At 40.8% G+C, this 17,399-nt stretch overlaps 1 protein-coding gene and 1 non-coding gene across 4 annotated transcripts in view; one reads left to right on the top strand and one right to left on the bottom strand.

Moving 5' to 3' along the window:
• Positions 1-17,399, bottom strand: part of Esr1 (estrogen receptor 1) — a 256,296-nt gene that overhangs the window by 201,730 nt on the left and 37,167 nt on the right. The window lies entirely within an intron of this gene.
• Positions 546-638, top strand: LOC121466676. The gene has a single exon (XR_005976799.1). It is a non-coding gene; the product is annotated as a small nucleolar RNA SNORD88 (small nucleolar RNA).

Below are 17,399 nucleotides of genomic sequence, written 5' to 3'. Positions count from 1 at the left end.
AAATCAAAACAAAACAAAACAAAAAGACACCGAGTGTCTTAATCATGTATCCCAGATTCTATTTTCACACTAGTCTTATCCAATTAATCTTATTAGAGACAACACCCACCTCAAAATGGTATTTGGCTTTTATTTTTCTATCTGAACCAGAAAGTATTACTAATATTCAACTGTATTCCCAACAGATGTTTTTAAAGAAGGAATTCTAGGAAAGACAACAGCCCTGGAAAGTTTCCTTTTCTACATGAAAGTGAAGTCAGAAGGCCTTTTCTCTGTCCTCACAAGACCCCGGTCTACTGCAAATGTTGACAGGATGCTATTGTGTCCAGTCTCTGCAGTCCACCTGCACAGCCACAGTTGTTCCAGCCACCTGGCACGGGGCCAAGCCAACAGCTGTGGGAAAGCATGATGGGATCCGTGACCAGCACCTCACCACAGTACCCCAGGGACAATGAGTCTCATTCAGCAATGCTTCTCCTAGCTCCACACACACGTTAGTGCTGTTATGCAGGCCACACTAGGACCCTCTGAAATCGCCCCCCCCCCCGCCCTTGTGATGTCCAGCATAGGGCTCTGATCACCCCAAGGACATGGTGCCTTGCCCCAAGACCCTTGATTCCAGGACATGTGGGGGGCTGCAGAGGAAAAAGAAAAAAAATGATGGGGTAATAGGGAAGGATCAAACAAAGAGGACAGTGTAATAATTGGGGTGACTAATTAAAGGCAGGCAGCATTCCTCTAACACTCTAACATCCTGGCCCTTCTCCTTCATACTGCATGCTTCCAGAAAGTTCTCCAAGCTTTCTTACCACTTCAGTTCCTTTAAAGACTAAACGTTGATGTCCAGAAGTGGTAGAGAGAATTTCAAAGTGTTCCCATCTTGAGAGGCAAGGAACAGAAAATGTTCTTGCATTCTGACAGACGGGATAAATACGCAAGGACCATGAGCAGGGTTCTCCTGAGTGTCCTGGTCCCTCAGAGCCAAGTTCAAGCTCATGTCCCAGCTCAGTGTCATTTTAATGCTTTTGGGGGAATGGTAAAGATGGCTGACTGACATCAAATGTGGTACAGAATATGGAGACAGAGAGGTCCTTCAAACTGCGGGATCACATTTTTAGTGGACTCCTGAGTCATGAAGTGCTAACTAAGAATTTCACTGGTCTTTGGGAGTTTCTCCCAAGTTCTTTTATAGGCAAAACTCTACCTAGACATTCTGATGCAAAGTAAGGACAAAAAGGTGAGACATTTAAGATTTCATAGACAGGGGCTTCCCTGGCACATCTGTAGCCTGAGATCAGACATTGCTGTTTTTGTAATTTGACTCAGTTCTGTTCAACAACAAGGAAACAAATAGCTAGTCCATAGTTCTTAGAAATATCAGCTAATTGAAGTGTGGTGGTGGTGCATGTCTTTAATTCTAGCACTCAGGAGGAAAAGATAGGTAGATCTCTGTGAGTTCAAGACCAGCCTAGTTTGCAGAGTTCCAGGGTAGCCAGGACTACACAAAGAAACTCTGCCCCCCTCAATAAAAAGACAGACAGAAAGAAAGAAAGAAAGAAAGAAAGAAAGAAAGAAAGAAAGAGAGAGAAGAAATATTAGCTAATCGAGTTTATCAACCCCAACAATTTCTCCTAACTAATGGGAATCAGACAGTGCTAGTTCCCACGGTAGCCATTTTTCTTTCTCTGACACTTAGCACAATGGTCTTAAGATATCCCCACATTCTTGCAAATGAAAAGATCTTTTTAATAAATAGTATTTCAATTCCACATATAATTTCAAGAGAAAAGAAGAATAACTAACAGATGTAGTCAATGAGTACAAAGTTTTTGTTCATCTTATGGCCACTGAACAAATACAGGATGCACAAAGAAGCGTGTAGTGATTTGCATGGCAAATGTCATCCTAGGTAGCATGATCAGTCCTATTTCCTAGTCCTCAAGGCTGGGGACAATTTCTATATGTAGGTTACATTGCCATGTAGCCTGGCAAAGAGCAAAGTGAACTCCTGATGGTCATTCAGCAAAAGTGGAGGTGTCATTGAAACACACCTTCCTAGACATCCAGACCACCCGAGACAATGAAGTCACACTTCTTCTTAAGAACATCATCTCAGATGACCTTCATCCCATCACTGGGAGAGCAACGTCATTTCTCAACTATCCAGGGCTAGTAAGATCATAGATAACACTTTATTAGATCAGCATAATTCCTAAAACATTCTAAAACATACCCTTGCATTCCCAGGTAAGTGTTCCTCTCATCCCTCACTAAGAAATGCTCTCTTGGCAGGAAGTGGAGAGTGTTACAGAAATCCATAACTGGTGAAAATGCATGTATCAGCTGATCACGGGGCACCAAACTCTAACTAATACATCTACAGTACAGCTCCCGGACCTGGGACTCATGAAACCTCAAGGAAGATAAGGCCAAAGATTATAAGATCCAGAGGACCAGGAGGCCTGCTGAAAGACTGTGTCTCCCAGAAACAACAGGAGAGCTACACTCATGATGTCTTACTAATATGGCTGTCTAAATAAGACCTGAAAAAATAGCAGGAGACATGCTAATGAGAAAGAGAAAAAACATCACAGGGTCCCAGCCATAGCCAAAAATCAAAAAACAAACAAACAAAAACCCCTACAGACAACTAAAGAATACTGAGAGAGGGTAAATTGGCCTTCCCAATGATGAGGACCTAGTTAGTCATCCAATACCAAACAGTCAACCCTGAAATCATATGAACATAATTTACTTTAAATGGATCAGCAGGTTGTATTTATATACTTATTCCATTGTGTATGTGTGTGTGTATGCATGTGTGTGTGTGTGTGTGTGTGAGAGAGAGAGAGAGAGAGAGAGAGAGAGAGAGAGAGAGAGAGAATAAAAAAGCAAAGAAAAAAGTCATCGATTTGAGACATGGAAGGTGTTAGAGGGGACTTGAAAATAGTTGGAGAGAAGAAGGGGTATATGGCAGGGCGCAATTACATTCAAACTGTTTTTTAATCTTAAAAAGAAGTGAAAAGACAACGCTATCTGTGGCCAAAAGAACCCCAAAACAACTGAGCCCGGCTGCAAGGCAGAAAAAAAGCCTCCTCTGCCTAATCCCTGCTCCCTAAAGTTTCCTCATTGCTGACACATGAGCCCAGTGAAGAAGTGTGAAATTGTATTTAGCAGAATACATCTCAAGACATGTTAAATGTGGTGCGATTACTCTTTTGCAATCTCTGCCTTTTCACTGATTAATGATCTATGCAACTCCAAACTCTATTCTGAAGACGCCATTATAAAAGTTATTGGAGTTTGGATTTCCTTCATTTTTTTTAATTCACTAAAAATGTTAAGTTCACAATAGAATCAGAACCCATTCTATGGAAAGAGGAGGTTGCAGTCAGTTTTCTTAGGGAAAACATGGCAAGCCGAAAGAACCCTCCCTGCCACAAGATAAAGTATATTTCAACAATATGGTCATCAAATTTACATTTTAAAATCACTGGCTCCTAATTCTCTACTATGTAAGTTAGATGCTTTCATTGTTATTAAAGGGTATTTTAAGAGGGAAAAGCTAACAAACGCTTGCAAAAAAGAAAACACACTTGTGATGTATTCTAAGAATTCCATATCAGCAAGAAACCATGTCCTTGACATCTGAACAGTCTCAAAGCATGTCTCTCTATCTCTGATTAAACCCTATAATCTTCAAACAAAAGCCACAGGGCAGAGGTGGACATCCAAGTTCTTAAATGTTCTCGTCTATGGCTGTCAGCACAACACAGTGGAGCTTGCTCCATAGCTAACGATCCGTGTTCGATCCCCAGGATGTCGCTAACTCACACAAGTTGTTCTTTGACATCCGTATGCAGGCCAGGTCATGTGTGTGCATGCACATTTATTCACACACATATAAGTAAGTGAATAAATAAATGTAATTAAAATTTTCAAAAACATGTCTTTGAACTTCAGCAGCTGGTTTTCAGTGGTCGTTTGTAAGAAGCGAAGGGCATTGTTCTGTCACTCAGAACAATGGCCTCAAGGTTTACTCAGAGTATTACAATGACAGGCTCTCCTTTTTTAAAGCGTCAATAATATTCTAACTCCAAATACAATTTCAATGGCAAGGAAAAAGACAGATCAGTAGGGAGATTGACTGGGAAGTACTGTAATACCTTTCTATAGGGCAGTGATCCTGTAGATCACACAGTGGGTAGTTGGCCACAAAGGGTTGAGCCCTGGAAATGCTGAAAGTACATTTTGGGTGCTCTTACCATGCGCAGAAAACTGATGTGGGAGATTCTTGAATGCAGTAACCATTTCATTACACTTATGTATATCAAAATATCAGAATATATTCTGGAAACATATCATTTTATTTTCAAAATAATTCAATTTGTAAAAGAGCCAGGGATGAAGACAGAGAGCCAGATGAAATGGTGACAGCTGTTGGTTGTTTCAAAGCAAGTACTTGACTGAGCCAAGTGGAAGTTCTTCAGAATGCTGTGCAGGCTGGAACGAGCTCTGAGCAGAAAGGATAGGACCTTTGTGACATTTACATCTGAGGAAATGGAAGTTCACAAACTTAAGGTGCTCAGGGAACATCAACTGATTCACCGTTGTCCCACAGAAGTAACCCTGCATGTGTGACTCAACCTCCTATGAGTAGCAATTGGTCCAGGGATGTGACCCTGTCCAGAGAAAGGCCAGAGTCCTTCGCTGGTATTGACTAGCTGGAAAAATGTCATAGTCTGTCACTCGACAGCTGTGGCCAGCCCGGATTCCCAGCTTATGGCAATGAAGACTGACAAGGGGGAGACATGAAGTGGCCACAGTGGCAGAAACAGAAGCAAGGATGAGATTCCACCCAGCCCCAAGGCCCTACGGCCTGGAGAGTGAACTCTTGCTCTGTCCCAGGCCTGTTTGAGAATAGCCAGGACACTCAGAGTCTCCCATAGACATCCATTCTTTCCCCACTGCCAACACCAAAGCAAGTCTCAGGTGAGGTTTGAAACTAGAACCCCTAACTAATTCATGAAATTATTTTCTAATAATAAAGGTAACTATATTTCTATGATAATTTTTATATGTAAAATAATCTCATCCTATAATTTTATTAACTATATTACCCTGTAGGTAAAAGGAAGCCTTTGGACTCAAGACATCCATTTTATTATTCCCAGACGAATTCCCAAACTCTGACAGACTCTGACAGAAAGGATGAAGAGGCACAGTGAGAAAACCAGAACATGTTTCCAATTCAGCTCCCTTTCTGCCCAAAGCTCACTCTTCAAACAAATCAATTAACTTTTGAATATGTATTTAACTACTGTGTGCATGTGAGTGTGCAGATGTGTGGAGGTCAGAGGACAATTTGTAGAAGTTGGTCCTCTCCTTCTACCATCAACCTCCAATTGTCAGGTTTGTAGCAAGCCCATACCCACTGAGCTATTCTCAAATGTCATTAAGCCCATGTCCACTGGAAATCTGCAGTTACTTCTGTCTCCTAGCCACTGTGTCCCTCCTTCAGAGAAGCCGAGTTTATTTCTGCAAGATGAGGGTCTGGCCCCACCACCCGGCACCTTCACACCTGTGACACCATTCTGACCTCCCAGCCCATCCAGTCTTCTGTTCCACTCACCTTGTTTATCTCAGTACAGTTGCTACTGCGATTATTATTTTTAACGATTTCCTTTGAAAGGGGTCTGAAAATGAAAGTCATTTAACAAAGCCTGCATGGCCTCGGAAACTACAGTTAACTAAGTCAAAGAAGCCTAGCATCGTGGGAATCGTGTAGGAAAATTTAGTATCTCTAAAAAGAAAAATATAAAGATGCTCCCAAAACTTGTGTTAATGTAGCAGAATACTTCCTTTCTGCTCTTAGGAAAGAAAAAGGTAGCCCATTTTAAAGGCACTTTAACACTAAAGAAGGTACCCTTCATATCTCCAGGCATACCACTGAAGGTACCTTAGAATAACCAGGGATCATCAATGCTGTGCTCAGATTCTCTACAGCTTTAGATGTGACCCCAGAAGTCAAGCTAACAGGAAAGTTTCTGACCCAAGTACACCTTGAATTTCCTTAGATTTACTTTCAGTGGAGATGGAGACAAAAGGGGAAGAGGACAATGAGGAAGAAGAGGAAGAGGAGGAGGAAAAGGAAGAGAAGGAGGAGGATGCAAAAGTTTGATATTACACTGGCTTATTCATTAAAGTCAATATACATAGTTCTTTTCTTTCTAGTTTTTCAGATACTTCAAGATAAGTTTCATGCCATTTTCCAACTGCTTTTACAACAAAAGTCATATTATTTCCAAACAAGTAAGAGTAGAATGAGTTACCAGAGTTCATTCATAAGTTACTTTGGTGACTGCCTTAGATAGGGTTTCTATTGCTGTGATGAAACACCATTACCAAAAAGCAAGTCTGGGTGGAAAGGGTTTATTTGGCTTACACTTCTAGATCATAGTCCATCATTGGAGGAAGTCAGAATGGGAACTCAAGTAAATAGAACCTAGCAGGAGCTGATGCGGAGGCCATGGAGGGATGCTGCTTACTGGCTTGCTTCCCCTGACTTTCTCAGTCTGCTTTGTTACAGAACCCATGGTCACCAGCCCAGGGATGACATCAGCCACCAAGGACTGAGTCCTCTCCTGTTGATCACTAATTGAAAATGCCTTGCAGCTGATCTCACGGAGGCATTTCCTCAACTGAGGCTCCTTCCTCTCTGATGGCTCCAGCTTGTGTCAAGTTGACATAAAGCCATCTAGTACAGAGACATTGCTATGTGGAGTCACAGTGAAGGGTAAGCAAAGGAGCTTGGGATCATGTATTATCTCTGGGCCAAAGAGCACATATATCCGGTGCATGGATGCAACACTCTTTCTGATATGTGCAGGACTCAGAGCAAGCAGGTATGTGACCAAAGTCATACTGATAACAACCTAGCTCCCTCCCAGGAAGCGAGCTCTTCCTTCCCAATCGGGGTGCAGAATTAGAGTCAATGTCACAATTGAGGTGATTAACTAAAATGATTCGCCTGGCCAGCCAGTACTTCTGCTCTAACCACTGAGATTTCTGATGGATTTATTAACATAAAGTCATGTTCACCTCCTCTGCTATGATTTATCAATAACCCAGAGCAATAATAGCTTCCTGGGACCAACTACCCAATGTCTACTCAACACAGTTCACATAGCCTCTCAACCAATGAAATAAAAGTTACACTTTAGTGCAAACTTGGCACCTTGCAAGCAAAATAAAGATACTTTTAATGTAAGAATAAAGAAGTGTAAGATGGGGGTGAGCGAAGAGCCCTCAATATGCTGCTATTAAATCCCCTGATGAGCTGCAGCACACACCTGTACATGATGCTTTATTATACAAGGAAAAGGTGCTTACTGAGAAGATAACAATACAGATGAATAAAAATCAAAAGTCAAAAATCCATGATCCTGTAATTCACGGATAGTTGCTAGATATATGTCAAAGAACACAATTCCAAAAATTTAGTTAAATAGATAGGAGGTACGAGGGAGGATACAGGATAGGTACCTATATAAATGACATATAGCTGATGGGTAGATAGATAGATGATACTTATGCTCATATATATAATGATAATAGCAGATGATAGATAGATGATGGATAGATAGACGATAGATAATACTTATGTTCATGCATAGATAATGATAACAGCAAATGATAGATGAGATAGATAGATAGATAGATAGATAGATAGATAGATGATAGATAGATAGATAGATAGAGATAGATGATAGATAATAGAGATAGATAGATAGATAGATAGATAGATAGATGATAGATAGATAGATAGATAGATAGAGATAGATGATAGATAATAGAGATAGATAGATAGATAGATGTTAGAAAGAAAACATACATATTTAAATATATATACTTACATATATATCAATATGTATACTCATATGTACACATACACATAAATGGAGGTGTGTTTATAAAAATATTTGATACAAATCCTTTCTCTCACATGCTGTTCAGAAAAAAACAGCCACCTATAAAGCATTTTATAAGCAATAGCTGTCATGTAGAACACTTGACAGTACTTCTATTTCTCAGAAAAATGGAATCCAAATCAAAGCATGTGACTATGATGTCCTTACTTGATCAATAAGGAGATATGAGGATGAAACTAGTAAAAAGGATTAGGGCACCGTGTCCCCCAAATTGTCCTAACATACATCTCACTCTCCCGGTTTCTCTTGGGGATTTACAGTCAGCGAGTACACAATCAACACAGGACACACTCAAAGGAGCCCATTGGCAGATCTAGACTCAGACATTTCTCTTGTCTCCAGTGCGTACAGCATTTGATTAAAAGGACCAGCATTGAGGGAAAGGTGTTTGAAAGAACATACAGAGAGAGAACAGAAATCTTTCAAACACTGTGATAGAGTTGATGAGAACTTATCAAATTTTCTACCTTCTTTGAAACCAGTTATTACTGCCACGATTTTATGCATTGAATGGGGTATCTAAATTTACCATCTCCCGATGGTTCATGTTGCACAGAAGCCTAACATCAACTCTTGGAATGAAGACTCTGTCAAATGTTCAAAGCACCATTGGGGAAAGAGAGATGGCTCTGTGCTGAAGAGCTCATGCAAAGAATCCAAGTTAGAGTCCCAGTACTCACATCGGGTAGCGCAGAATCACTCCAGCTCCAGGAGCTCCGGTGTCATTTTGTGACCTCTGTGGGCATCTGTGGTGTGTGTGTGTGTGTGTGTGTGTGTGTATATATACATATATAATTTAAAGATAATAAAACATAGGCAGATGTGTGGTGTGTGTGTGTGTGTGTGTATATATATATATATATATACATATATAATTTAAAGATAATAAAACAAGTCAGGTAGTGTGGCCAGATCTCTGTGAGTTTGAGACCAGTCTGGTCTACAAGAGCTAGTTTCAGGACAGACTCCAAAGCTACAGAGAAACCCTGTCTCAAAAAAAAAACAAATAATAATAAATGAAATAAATCCTTAAACACCCTTCATAAATACAGAATTAAAACTAATGAAACAATCAAAACTATCATAAACATAAAAATCAAACTCTAAGCTGTAATCACCTAAATAAATCTTTACTGAGGACCACCTGTTTTTCTAGATTATAATAAAACATAACACTTTGATTTTTAGCATATTTTTAGCATATTTTTATCTTAATATTTTATTAATGTCATTCCTATGTTAAACTTCAAATGTTGAAAAGGTACATTGCACACACGTCTTGGAAAGAAAATATTCATCAGCCTCTGGACACATCAGAGACTTCTTGCTCATGACAATGGAAAAAGGCATGGCTGGATTGTGTTCAATTATGTGCAGCATAGTTTGGAAGGAGACATTGTTCTAAAATGCTATCTAATTCTGTCCTACACAGACCATGCGGGGTTGAGAAAACAATGACTAACAAGTTCCAGGAAATTTACAATGAAATAGGTGTTTTTAACATGCTTTGACAATTACCAGTAGAGACACGATCTCTTCCAAAGCATCGACTATATATCCTAGAACAGTTTCTCACTCCCAACTCTGAACTCTAATCTTTATTCCCTAAGAATCCCTTTTCCATTTCCAAGGCCTTGGGACATCTCTTCTAGCACTGAGTTTAAGTCTTGTGTACTTTCATGTATGACCCGCTGAATTCTTCATTAGGTTATGGATACTGCATCTTTTTTGATTCTAGTGGTGCTTTTATGAAATACCATTTAATAAATATCTGCTGCATGAAAACAACAGAAAAACATAAATTCTTTAGCTCAACAAGTTAGTCTTTTCTGGGAAAGAGGATGTGAGGACCACGAGCAGGGAGGTGTTCACAGGTATGTATGCTAAGAAGGGAGAATCGGAGCAGAGACAGTGGGGGCAAGGCTGGTCTGCAGCCACTCAGAGAGCACAGTGCTGTGTGTGCTGTAAATCAGAATAAAACCATCTCCATGGGATTCCACTGCACCACACAGCACTGAAAGATAGGAATAGCAAAGAAGAATCATTTTCAAATGTCTGACCTTATTGCTGACTCCAAGGTATCAAAGGAGCAAATACTTACAAATTTCGATCACCTCACAAACTATAATTTATCTTCTATGGCATATAAGGAGAATATTTTGTACATCACTTAGTGACATATATAAAGAGGTCTAGCCACATTTTAGATGACTGCATTTTCATTTCAACCACACAGATCATATTTTTGAATATGTAACCCAGCCACTCATCTATACATTCTTGAATAATTGATTTTATTCCATCTTGTTCACTCTTTACCTTCTCCAACATGATCTGAAACTGCTGAGTACATCAGGTAAAGATAAGGATCATGTGGATAAAATTTAAAATCCATTTACTCCTCAAAGCAAATAGAGAAAGTAAGTGCCTTTTACAAGGAGAGGTTGTAATTTAATAATTAAATTGTGTTTCCTGTGTCTTTATTTCTTAGCAATTGGAAAACAAAACCTGTCTATTTTCTCTAAGGGAAGGTGGGCATGTGGGGGAAACTGTCGTTCTTTCTTCTCGCTGTGTTTGCCTTTCCTCCAGCAATGAGCATCTTCTGCCTTTGACTGAGTCGGAGCTGCTCGCTAACTCATGCACGTTCCAGGATTAACATGGAAGAAGAAACAAGTTCTACAGAGTGGACCATAGATGTATGAAAGACACCTTTCTTGTGTATGATATTTTTCCCTCAAATGAAAAATTTGAGGCAAGTACATATCGGTTGAGTCTGCAGGCTTGGTACTGCAATAGCGTAGGATATGGTCCAGAAGTGGTCTGCCTGTTTTTCAGAATACACTTTCCTCTGAATGAGTGGGTGTCAGAGAACAAGCCTTTCATTTTGAAAGGGTCTAAAGGTGTCAACAGTAGTTTTCTACAAAGAAAGGGGAATTTAGGGAGGGTTAAAGCTAGAGACCATCACCGAAAGGCTTGTAAGGACAATGTAGGCAATAATTTTGAGGGCCAGTTAATGCCCTTTGAACATGTGCCCATTAAAGCCTGTCTATAATTTTTGTGGAAAATTATTGCCACTCATAAATGGGGCTTTCTAATGGATTGTTGATGAGCTTAGCCACTATACATGGGCACAAACTACTACTTTAATGGAAGTAGCCAATGCCATGACCAGAAGAGAACCACTTAGTAGGGAAATTGGAAATTTAATTTCAATCAGATGAACAAAAAGTGAAGAAGAATGCTCCAAGAGGTAGCATAAAAAACACCAGCGATTAAAACCATTTGGAGCCTTTGATTACCCTTCGCAGGCATTTGTTGCCATGGTTTTTAAAGGCTTCTGAAAACCTTAGCTATGTCCACAAAAGCTGCCAAGAAACAGGACTCTATACTGATTTCATTTGTCAGAGGCATTTTATCTTAATTATCTCCAAGATAAAAATGTTTGGCCAAAAGAAAGAAAGAAAGAAAAAAACGGAAATGAAGAATCAATGTCATCTCTCACAGGTAGAATATCTTCCTCCATTCTTTCTCTAGAACCATATATGGGGCATGCATATAGCGCATGTCCAATGGTGTGGTGTCACAATAAAGAGATAAAAACATCTCCAATCAATAATGTAGCCAGCTGTGATGGCATGCGTTTGGGAGGTAAAGGCAGGAGGATCAGCAATTTGAACGATAGCCTGGCTGTATAAAATGCTATCGACAACATAATGCTAATAAAATCGCTCACAAGAAATCTTATACAGAACAAGGGTCTCAGGCCTTAAGTTTCATGCCTTCTCTCTGTTTTTCTCTAATGGGAATCAAGAGCCAAACATTGAGCAACTTTGTCAGGGCCTGAGGATAATACCTATCTTTGAGGAAGGTTCATCGTGAAGGTATTCACTTAAACATGATGTAACAACTCCCCTGGGCACAGACTCACACCCTCTGTCTTTGGCCTAAATAGTCTTGTGTCTCTATGGCACAGTATGCATGCTGCCACAAGATGAACAGTTCAGACAGAAGTCTGACAAGTCAAAGGACTAGACAAGCTCTGGGCCACATGTCCTGGGCCAATGAACTCCTGCAATATAACCTACCTCCTCAAGCCACCAAATCTTCGACCTTTCTTTAGCATCATCAAAATGATCATACTGGCGCCTGCACTTCACTATTTGTACACTTCAATGTGTTGACACCAGCATTTTTCTAACTGTAAAATCCTACAGGGAATCACTTGGTCCTGTTGTCCAGCAGGTTCTTGTGAACATACTTTTAGTAATGAAGTGCCCCCCCAAGCTTTTAGTAAGATCCAGAAACCTCTTTTAATATGTTCTTCTGAAGATCATAAGGAAGATTTTGGAGTTTCAGCTATGATTTGGTCAAGCATCTCCCCAAAGGCACACATATAAGAGGGTTAGCCTCAAGCCTATGGCACCATTGAGATGTGTTGGGGCACTCGAGAAGTAGAGGCTAGCAGGAAATCTTCCAGTCACTTGGGGTGTGTCTTTGAGGGGGATCTAGGACACGAGCCTGTTCTTTTTCTCTCTGTTCTAGCTGTGAATTGAATGGTCCTTTTCCACCCTGTGCACTCCCAACACGACATGCTGTTTCTACAGCCCCAAAACCAATGGGTCTCGAGGACCCCACACTGCAATCTCTGAAATTGCAAGTCAAAACAAACCCTCCTCTATTTAAGTTCATTGTTCTGGTATTTTCTGAGTGATGGGAAAGCCAGTTGACAGTAACCTTTCCATTGTTCCAAAAAAACATGCTATCGTCACAATGAAAGCCACTCTTTCCATCAACTTCCTTTAAAATCAATTGAGGAAGTACCTCCAATCCCCAGCCCTGGACTAGAGCAGAGTGTCATTTCTACTGCGTGGTGGATGAATGATCCTCTCTGTATATCAAGCAAGCATCTACTCTTAATTCAGCATGTCTAGAATTAAACCTCCTTTACCTTGCAGTTAATTGGTCTGACTCTTAAGGCCTCCTGTTCATTCATTTCTCTTTGAACACTACTTATTCTTTTCACCATTATAAAATTTATGCTTGCTCATTTTAATATAATATATATCTTTCATTGTTTTAATGTAATATCTATTCTTTCTATTCTATTTCCTTTTCCCGTTTTATAAACACCACATATCTTTGAGCGCCTAAGGGAGTTGAGTGTTAGCCTGCTCATCTGGATTCTCCCTTTCTCTTCTGCTCTCCCCTCCTCTCACCTCTTGTGCATGCATCTGCCAGTTTAAACGTTATCAGAGGCTAGTGTGTCGTATCGATACCTTACTGGTAAAACTGACTGCTTTGTGTTACCCAGAAGAGGACAAGCGGATCTTAACCTTCCATCTGTGCTTTCATCTGTTAATGAGGTGACCCCTGCAATACAGTATCTTAATTTGCTCCCAACCTCTGAGGAGCTCACAGTCAGAATGGGAAGGACACATGCATGAAAATGTATACAATCCATCGAAACAGTGAATTATGGGACAGTGCCAAGGGTCAAAGAACAGTTGCCCCTCTGTGTGAGATGCTTTTTTATGACCATCGTGTTTAACAAGTTTAAGGATTTTGACAGGTTGAGACTTGATAGGAAGTCTGATCAATAAACAGATAAGAATCCAGTTTGTGCTGTGCCAGCCACATACAAGGACAAGTAGAGACTTCAGAACACCTAGAAAGAAAAACTAGAAGATGCACATAGGTAAATTCTCAAACTGCTGTCTAAGGATTATACTGTGGGCCATGAAACTCATTAAGGGATTTTGTGCAAAGGATTGACAAGATTAATGATTTTCCTTGAGAGTATTAATAGACAGGCGGTGTGCAGAATGGTTCGTAGAAAAGAAAAGCGGACCAAACAAATGGTGTGGGAGAGAAAGAGACTGACATGCTGTGATTATCTTGGGTGAAGGAGCCAAGTTTGAATAATGGGAACTGGGTGGGTATGTGTTTAAACAATAGACTGGATAGAGGTATCCAAGAGTTCTGCGGGGAAACATTGGAGATATGGGTTGCAAAGTACAATACTGGCTGGGCGGTGGTGGAGCACGCCTTTAATCCCAGCACTCGGGAGGCAGAGGCAGGCGGATCTCTGGGAGTTCGAGGCCAGCCTGGTCTACAAGAGCTAGTTCCAGGACAGGCACCAAAGCTACAGAGAAACCCTGTCTTGAAAAAAAAAAAAAAGCAAAGTACATCACTGGCTGGAACTCCATACTTTGAAGTCTGATACAATGATGAAGGGCTAGACATGAACTTAATAATTTCTCCAGCCCATGTTCCAGAACTTTTATTGCTCATAGCTGGGAGTATTGAGGAGCTGGTGGCTTGAGGAATCATCCAGGAGCGAATGCTGAGAATGAGGTAGGAGTCAGACTTAGGAGATATTTACCTAATCATGAAACACTAGGATTTAAATAGAGAATTAATTTATGCCTGCCATAACAAAACACCACAAACGTGCACCTTTAAATTCCATAAATGCAAAGCCCCATAGAGCTACAAGATGAAATCCTGAGATAAGGGTGTCGGCAGAGTCCAGCTTGCTCTGCGTTCCTCTGCCTACCTTCTGGAGTTGGCCAATGATCTCTTTTCTTCTGAGTTTTGTAGATATATCACTCCAGTTTCTCTTTCCACTGTTACACTTGGCTGTCTCCCAATCCCCCTCTTCTTACAAGGATATAAGGAAAATTAAGCTAAAAGCCCCTACACTCCAGTATGACTTCAATTTATAGGTTGTGCTTGCCAAAACCTTATTTTCCAGATGTGTCTCCTTCTGGTTAAAGAAGGGTAGGGTATCAGCATCTCTTTCTTAGGGACATAATTCAACCCATATTAGATAGGAATTAAATCCTGGGAAACTTGAGAGAAGAAGGAAGGAGAGACAGAAGCAGAGACCGGTACTGCATAGGGCCTGCTTACAGACCTAAAAATGGAAAATGGGTCAAAAGACAATAGACTAAGTCCTAAATTCTTCCAAGCTGGCTTACCCAATTTCTTGATTTATGCTATTTCACACATCTAGAATTTGGTTCCAAAGTATTTTTCAGGATTTGTTTATTTTTATTTTATGTGAATGAATGTTTTGCCTGCATGCATGTATGTTCACCAGATTTGTTCATAGCACCTGCAAAGGCCAGAAGAGGGATTAATATCCCCTAGACCAAGAATGATAGACAGCTGTGAGCCATCACGTGGTGCTGGGAACTGAGCCTGGTCCTCTGCAAGAACATAAAGTGCTCTTAACCACTGAACCCCTTCTCCAGTCCTTTCTACAAAAATTTTATTGCCTATAAGAAACCTTTGGTGTCTTTCCAAACCCATCAAATGGGCCACTTTCATTCACACCTCCCTTGCCAAGCTAATCCACGTGAAGTAGTCAGTCTGCATCTCAGCACATGGAAGGCAAAGAGAGAGAATCCACAGAAGAAACTAACAAGCCAGACTAGCCAAAACAGAGAAATCCAGGTTCAGGAAGACCCTCCCTCCAAATGCAATGTGAGGAGTGATTGAGGAGGAGCCTGATGTCTGCCTGGAGCCTACACACACACACACACACACACACACACACACACACACACACACGTACACCATATATGTAAAGGGGGGAGCTGGTCAAGAAAATGCCTGGGTAATCTAAACAAAGAGAGTAAGGAAAACTACATCCACTCCACTCAGGTCCTGAAGATGGAATAGTTCCTCATATTGAGAAAAGAGAAAGAAAAAAGAGCCCACAGCAGCTGAATGACAGTAATTTTTACAATTTCGTGTGTGTGTGTGTGTGTGTAACATGAATGCAGATGTCCACAGAGGTCAGAAGTGGGTGTTAGATCCCCAGAAGTTGGAGTTGCAGATAGTTGTGTGCTGTCTGGTGTGGGTTCTGGGAGCCAAACTGGGTCCTCTGGAAGAGCGGTAAGCATGCTTGATCACTGAGTCACCTCTTCACACTCGATAAAGGAAGTTTTCACCTAAGGACACTGGGAGTTTTAAGCTCAGAATCACATGATTTAACTAACAATGTAATAGATCTCTCTTGCTGTTACATGGGAGCCAGAGTGTAAAAGGTTATGTGTGGAAGGCGAAGAACAAAGATTTAATATTCCCTCTACATTGGCAGAATTTCAGACAAATCTCTAAAATATGCCAGAAATAAAATAAACCTGCAAAGAAATAGGTCTCTCCACTCCTAACCCTAACACAGATGACCATGGCCACCTAGATGCCTCTCCACTCCCAGCCGTAATACAGATGACCACAACCACTCAGAAAGAGATAAAGAATATGAACATGGTCCCTCTTGAGTGGACAGAGGTGAGCCCCCAAGACTGAAGAAACAGATCTATATAAAGCACACAGAGCCTCCTGCGTGAGCCTGAGGTTCTTAAATGATTTATTTTTATTTGATGTGCATTGGTGTTTTGGCTGCATGTAAGTCTGTGTGACGGTGCCGTATTCTCTGGAACTGAAGTTATAGACAGTTGTGAACTGCTGTGGGGATGCTGGGAGTTGAACCAGGGTTCAAAACTCTTAACCACTGAACCATCTCTCCAACCCCAAACTTGAAGATCTTAAGAAAAAAAGTAGATCTGTTTCTCCGCCACAGCTGTTGCAGGAGCTATCCAGGGTGCTGGATGATTTTACATTCAAGCTTTCTAAAGCTCAGGTATCTCTCTCCAGGTTGTCCTTCCTGGATTTAAGGCCCCCAGTGCGTTAAACATTAATCAGACATCAGAGTGAAACCATTTCCCCGTTGTCCCAGCTACTTGTGCACTTACACATGTCTTCATCGTGTGTGTCTGATTTGATATTGAGCAACTTTTCCACACAACCATCAGAGTGTGGTGATTGCAAAGATCAATGTTATATAGGCATGTCCACTGTGCCCTGTTGTTCTGGAATTACAATGGAAGAGGAGTGATGGGTTGCTAGAATGTTTTCTCCTTGCAATAAAACCTCAGGTAAAACCTGATGGCTGAAGTTATAACCTGATTGGGTAGCTCAGTCTACAGTCTCTGGGTAAAGAAACAATTCTAAGTCTTCAAGGATCAATAAGTTTATAAAATATCCAGCTTCATCTCCCTGACTTAAATGGGATCCTTTATTTTGCTTCTTTTAAAAAAAATACATCCAACTGAGGCCATTACTCAGTTGGTTCCTTAAGTAATCAAGGCTGTGCACTAACAGGGGAAGAAAATGTGTATGCTTTCAAGTCCAACACTGCCTCTTCAACCAAAACACTTGGAGAGAGAGCAATCTGATGTACACAGCTTCCCAGCTTTCTCCTTAAGTGACAAGGAAAACAAGCAGAGCCTGGCATCTTCAGGCCGTCCACCCATGAGTCAGACCCATCACGACCCTTTAATGTGTCTGAGGGTCACTGTGATGTACAAACAACCACAGGAGTTCAGGGAACTTTTA

The sequence above is a fragment of the Microtus oregoni genome, unplaced genomic scaffold (assembly GCF_018167655.1).
Source record: "Microtus oregoni isolate MIOR12 unplaced genomic scaffold, Mior012 000033F_ref0000390, whole genome shotgun sequence".
Classification (NCBI taxonomy): domain Eukaryota; kingdom Metazoa; phylum Chordata; class Mammalia; order Rodentia; family Cricetidae; genus Microtus; species Microtus oregoni.
The sequence above is the reverse complement of the archived record's forward strand: the minus strand, read 5'-3'. Positions and strand labels throughout refer to the sequence as shown.